Below are 6205 nucleotides of genomic sequence, written 5' to 3'. Positions count from 1 at the left end.
CCAGAGAGGGTCTGCCTGACTGGACAAGTCACCCACGGTCCAGTAAGTCCTTCATGTGACATGCGACTGTCTGCACTTGAACGTTCAAGGAGGAGTAGGTAACTCACCTGCGTGTGGCTGCTAACAGGTGGAATCTGAGATCTCGACTCCAGGACACCCTGCCCCTGGGTGGGAGCCTGGTGAAGAATGTCATTGTGGAGTGCCTGGCTTGCGGGAGGGGACAGGGGACGTAACCTCGGGGCTCACCTGAGACAACAACATGTACCCAAAGAGGTAGAAAAGCACCAATCTAGAGGAAACCCTAACTTTCAAAGAGAAACTGAACAAGTAGAAAAATCAGCAAAAACTAGGGAAGGGAAAAAAAGAAACAGCAACGTTAGGGTAAACAGAGGCCCACTAAGCAGAGTAGGAATGGAGGGATGCCGTCCGTGGGATCTGTCATTATCTGAAGAGGAATCGGCTGCATTTTCTAAGTGTTTAGGAAAAACCAAACCCACTTACAGGATAAGGCTGAAAATAAAGGGGTAGCAAAGAAAAAATAAGCAAAACTGTTGAAATGTCAGTATCAGATAGGATGGACTTTAACATTAAAGTCCCCTCAAAGGGGCATCCTGTAATGAGCAAAGACACGATGCATTGTGAGGATATAGACATGATAAACCCCATGCCTCGATTAACGGAACTAAATGAATCAGAAACTATTATAGTTTCAAAGAGAACTTGAAAACAATTAAAATACAATTATAGACCTCAATATACTTCTCAGAACTAGACCTGTTTAATAGACAAAGCTAAAGATAAGAATTGGATCATGCAATTCATAAGTGATCATCAGACTATACATAGAATCTTTAAATAGATAACATACTTTTTTTCTTGTAGGATAGCCATGAACATACAAAAATCAATCCAATACTTGGAAAAAATGATAAGTAAATATTAGTAATGATTAATTATTGAATAATAGCAATTATACTCATGGATTCAAACAAGCAGCAATTTTGTAGTCCATATTACATTATAATCAATAAAATTTGAATAAAATGTGGCTATAGCCATTATAATTGCACAGAAATTAAAAACCAATTCTGTACATCCTTGGATCAAAGAGGGAAGTCTAAAAAGCACAAATTATCTAGAAAGCAACAAAAAGTACATTAGCCCTGAACCTGTAACATACAGCAAAAGCTATAAAATGAGCTTTAAATGTTTTCGATGGGGGAAAAAAAAACATTTTTTCAGCAAAAGAACTTACTCATCTTGGGGTATCAAACAGCACCTAAACTAGGAAGAAGAAATTAATAGAAGCTGGATTTTTTAATAACTAATAAAATATGCAAATCACCCCAAATAATGGGGGAAAAGCAAAAAATACAATATAAGGAATAAGAAAGGAGATATAACCACAAGTAGCAGAAAGAAAATTAATATTCAATGGTAACAAATCTAAAAAGTTACAAGAATCAGAAAATTTTCTACCAAATATCAACTGCTAAAACTGGTAAGAAGTGGAAACCAGAATAAACTTACTACCACAAAAGATACTGAAAGGGTAATTAAAGTTCTAATATCAAAAAATAGACTGAATACAGCCCCGACTGGGTGGGTCAGTTAGTTGGAGTGCGGTCCCATGCAGCAAAAGGTTGCAGGTTGGATTCCCAGTCAGGGCACATGCCTAGGTTGTGGGTTCAACCCCTGGTCAGGGTATGTATGGGAAGTAACCAATTGACGTTTCTTTCTCTCCCTTCCTCTCCCTCTAAAAATTAATTTTTAAAATAACCTGAAAAAATGGAAAGATTACATTCTTTTTTTTTAAACCTCACCCAAAGATATGCTCATTGTTAAGGGAGAGACACAGAGGGTCAGAAAGAGACAGAGAAAGAAATGATGAGAGAGAGAGAGAAACATCAATAGGTTGCCTCCCGCACATGCCCTAACCAGGTATCGAACCCACAGCCTAGGTATGTGTCCTGACCAGGGATGGAACCTGCAAGCCCTTGGTGCACGAGATGATGCTCCAACCAGCTAAGCCACCCAGCCAGGGCAAGACCACATTCTTCTTGAACGGAGAGATCAAATCATAAATGTCTGTGCTTCCCAAAGTTTACATACGCTATATATAGAACACAATTCAAAATAAAAATCCTCACAGGTTTTGTTTAATTATTTAAATAAATACTCAAGTTATATGAAAGAAGAAATGCCCTTAAAATAGCAAGAAAACTATTAAAAAGGATTATGAAGGTCATTGGTATTACCGGATGTCAAGACTTACCTAAGTCACTTGGCTCTCATCAGAGTGGCAGAGGCATGGAAAAAGTTAAACAGGTCAGCGGAAGAGAATAAATAATCTAGAAATAGAAAAGTAATTTAATCCTGCATGGCAAATGTACTGAGTAACTTAATTTCACTGAAAAAGGGTGGATTACTTAATATATGGTACAAGTACAACTGGCTTTCCAACTAGAGAAAAATAAAAGCTGACTTCCAACCTACATTATTCATAAAAATAAATTCCAAGCAAATTAAGGATTTAAATGCAAAACAATGAATTTCTTGCAAGAAAAATCTATGCCATTCGTGCATAATTGGCACTTTTAGCTAAAGTCAGAAGCCCAGAAGCTGTAAAGGAATATATCTAACATCATAAAAATATTATAACACTAAAAAACTTAAACTTTTCACATGGCAAGGAAACTTAAGAAGACTCAGTGATAGACGGCAGGTTGGGGAAGCGGGAGGGGGATGCTTGTCCTGCAGAGGACCAAGGTCACAATATATGCAGAGCTCCTAGCAACTGACAGGACCAAGGCAGCCCAGCAGACAAGCAGGGAAAGGATGGGAACAGGTGATTTGTGGGAGAGCCAGTCCAAATGGCTCCCAGCAGGGAGCATGGAAGCATGCTCACATCCACACACAAAGACAGTGGGAAATACAAATTCAAGCAGCACTCATCCGTCTGGCAGAGCGTGCAAGGGGCTGTGTTGCCTGCTGCTACGAGGAAAAGGGGCTCATCTAACGCTGCTGAAACTGAGGGTGTTTTGGTCATTTGGGGAAAGCCTGTCTGGAAGCTTGAGGGGCTTTCCCTGTCTTCCTCATCAGTATCGTTTGAGATCGCCTGGTCACAAGTGCGTTTGTGAGAACCCTCGCACTTCCAGTCTCGTTGTAGAAAGAAATGACTATATGCTGTTTTCTGAATGTGTTGTAGTCTCCTTCCCTCAAGTGTCAGGAGTATGTCCATGCTCCAAGCTTTCTCTGCTTTAGCTATTGTGGCCTAAAATATTATAAAGACCCTTTTCCCAAGATTCTTTTCACTTCTAGTTAGCCAGCCCGTTTTTCACTGGTGATCAGAATTGATTTCAGTGCGGCCAGACTGGTCATTTCCTCTGCCCCCTGGGAGATTAAATTGATGGGCAAGGAGAAAGCAACAGTTGGAATGGATGCTTCTTTGAGAGCATGCATCCCTTGTCTTCAGACACCCTCTGCCAACCCTCCGAAGGTGAATGGGAACCAGGGAGTCCCCCGGGGAGGAGCAGGAGCCTGTGGCTGTACCAAGCAGCCTGGCGCTCCCACTGCCCTTGCCACCCCTCCCCCGGGGCTCGGTTTAATTGCTGTGACATATCGATGGGCACTCTCTGAGGAGGGAGCCCGCAGCCTCCCAGCTCAGCAATCACTGCTGATTAAAAACTAGTTACAAAGCAATGAAGATGGAATCCTGCATTAACCAAATGACCCCGTCTGTGGCCAAGCCCAGATAAATGGCAGTGATTATGAGAGCATCACTTATAACGTGGGCAAACATTAATGGCTGTTTGAATTTCTGGGAGATTTACGAAGTAAATCTGGATGGGATACCAGCTTTGCTTCTGGTCCAGATGCTCCTGTATTTATGGGTTTCTGTGGACTCAGCCCACCCAGAGTGGTCTAGCTCTGCTGAGCTTTTAGGTGGGTCTAATCTGAATACACTGACTCGTGTAAACTTGCGATGTATTGTATCATCAGTTTTCAGAGACGCTGAATTAGCTCAGCTACACGTAAGGCTGAAACCACCCTGAATGTAATTTAATCTTTCTTTAATGATTCAAAAGGCACTTTGAAGTCTTGCGCTAATCAGAGTCATGGTTGTGAATATCAGAACTTGATATTGAAGAAGTATAAAAGTGCCCATAAGAGAATTAGGTGAAGAGGATTATGGAACACGGCGTGTGGAGAGCCCTATGCGTCGGGGACAGGAGCAAGGGCGGTGAGACGGGAGGCCTAACCTGACCGACGTGAATGGCGCCATGTTCACTGAATGGCCCTAAGAAAAGTCAGCCTTTCTCCCCGGCCCCGCCCGCTCCCACTCCTCCCAAGGAGAGTTTGGTCTTTGCAAGTTCGTGTCTCAGTTGCACAGACCTGGGGTGAGGGGGAGACTCATCCATCCCAGGAAGGGCCCAAGGGCCCAAGTCACGGTCCCCCTTAATGGGTAAAAGAGAGATGAACAGAGATGTAAGGTGAGGTGGGAGGGGGAAGACAAGAGCTGGCGAAAGCTGAGTTCAGGAGAACGTGGAGAATGTGTGTGGGCAGCTGCCATGATCGAGAAGAGGGTGTGCGTGTGTGTGCACGTGTGTGAATATGTGTGCTTGTATACCTGTGCGTGGAATGAAGGTAACAGCACCTGCCTCGTCAGGTGACTGTAAGATCTAAGAAGCCCACCATGCTCTCTCTTTCTAGGGAAAGAAAGTTTAAATAGAATCACCATCTGGAATTTTTGTGAAACACTTCAGGAGAGATTGAAATTGCCTTTCAATAATTTGGGGCCATAGGTATTTCCTTGAACACACCCCCATGTGGAAACGGGCAAGAAGCAAGAAGGCCTGGCTTTTTACGGTTTTTATAACAGTGCGATTTAGCACCAGAGACCCTCCTCTAAACCCCCAGAGGTGATACCCAGCAGCAGGGTCAGGCAGCTGGTGCTGGGCCAGCCTGGGGAGGCAGCTGGAGACCACCCGAAGCCATTGCCTCGGCCCTCCCCCGTGGCTCACCTGGACCCTGGAGGAAAAGAAGGTGCTTGATCGTTGGGGCAGGTGCAGGGCAACGGGGCAGCTCCTGCAGCCCTAAGGAATAAAACACAAATTTCTCTGAGTCTGAGTCATAGGGGCAGCTGCCTCTACTGCCCCAGGAACCAGGCCCGAAAAGTGGGGCCATGCATGCCGGCTGGGGCTGGGGCTGTCAGCAGCCAGTGTGGGAATCAGGGGGGCAGAGATGGCCAAGGGCTCCCTCCCTCTGTGGAAGTGCAGGCCAAAGCGATTTGCCAGATTTTCACCGAAGCCTCCACCTTACCCTGCTCCACGCCTGCCTGCACCACCACCACACACCACCTGTCAATGGCCCTTGTGTTTGAAGATTTAAGGAGCTCACAGTGTGTCCCAGACTCCTCTGCAGGTTGGGGGCCTGCCCCACGGTCCCCCATTTTCGAACCCCCAGCTGGACTACTGCATAGCCGCCCGTGTCCTGCCTGGCCCCATCCATCCCTCAGCAGCTGCCAGAGTGGGCGTGCTGCACTACAAGCCTGAGCCTGTCCCTGTCCCCTTGTCGGTGCCCCCTATGCTCAAAGAGGTCCTCCATGTGGACGTTTAGCAGACGGGGCCACAGCTTCGGACACTGTGATACGTGGGGCAATCCGTCCCACCGTCCCACGCATGACATTCACGTGGGTGAGAAACCAATCTGTAATTATCTGTGCCTTTTGTCTAATTTTATTTGACAGTCAACTCAAAGTATTTTTTTTAACATTTTCAATATATGCAAAGTTTACAACAGTACAGTGACCGTGTAAATGGAGAGAAGAGCGTGCTTTGTGCCATTCAGAACTTAACCAAGTTATTCACCGGCTCAGAAAACGAAGTCGCTGACGGTGACGGCCCTCGGTCGGCCGGCGCCGATGTGGTCCCTTCACGGCGGCTGCACACGCAGGAGCGTCTGACCACTTCCTATGTCCCCCCGAATGTTTACGTATTAAAAACATCCTATTTTTCATAAACTATTTACCCTCCACTCCTCCTTTATGTTCTAGAATAAGCATTTTACTGAAGTTTTTTGACAGTACATTTACAAGTAAGTTCTATTTTTCTAGATTTCCTTCCAGGCTACCACACAGGCCGCTATCCCTTGTCTTCCTACACGGGGAGGCCGGGTCTGACCACGTTCATGAGGCTGCTGCGCA

This window comes from Phyllostomus discolor, chromosome 8 (genome assembly GCF_004126475.2).
Source record: "Phyllostomus discolor isolate MPI-MPIP mPhyDis1 chromosome 8, mPhyDis1.pri.v3, whole genome shotgun sequence".
In the NCBI taxonomy this organism is placed as follows: domain Eukaryota; kingdom Metazoa; phylum Chordata; class Mammalia; order Chiroptera; family Phyllostomidae; genus Phyllostomus; species Phyllostomus discolor.
The sequence above is the reverse complement of the archived record's forward strand: the minus strand, read 5'-3'. Positions refer to the sequence as shown.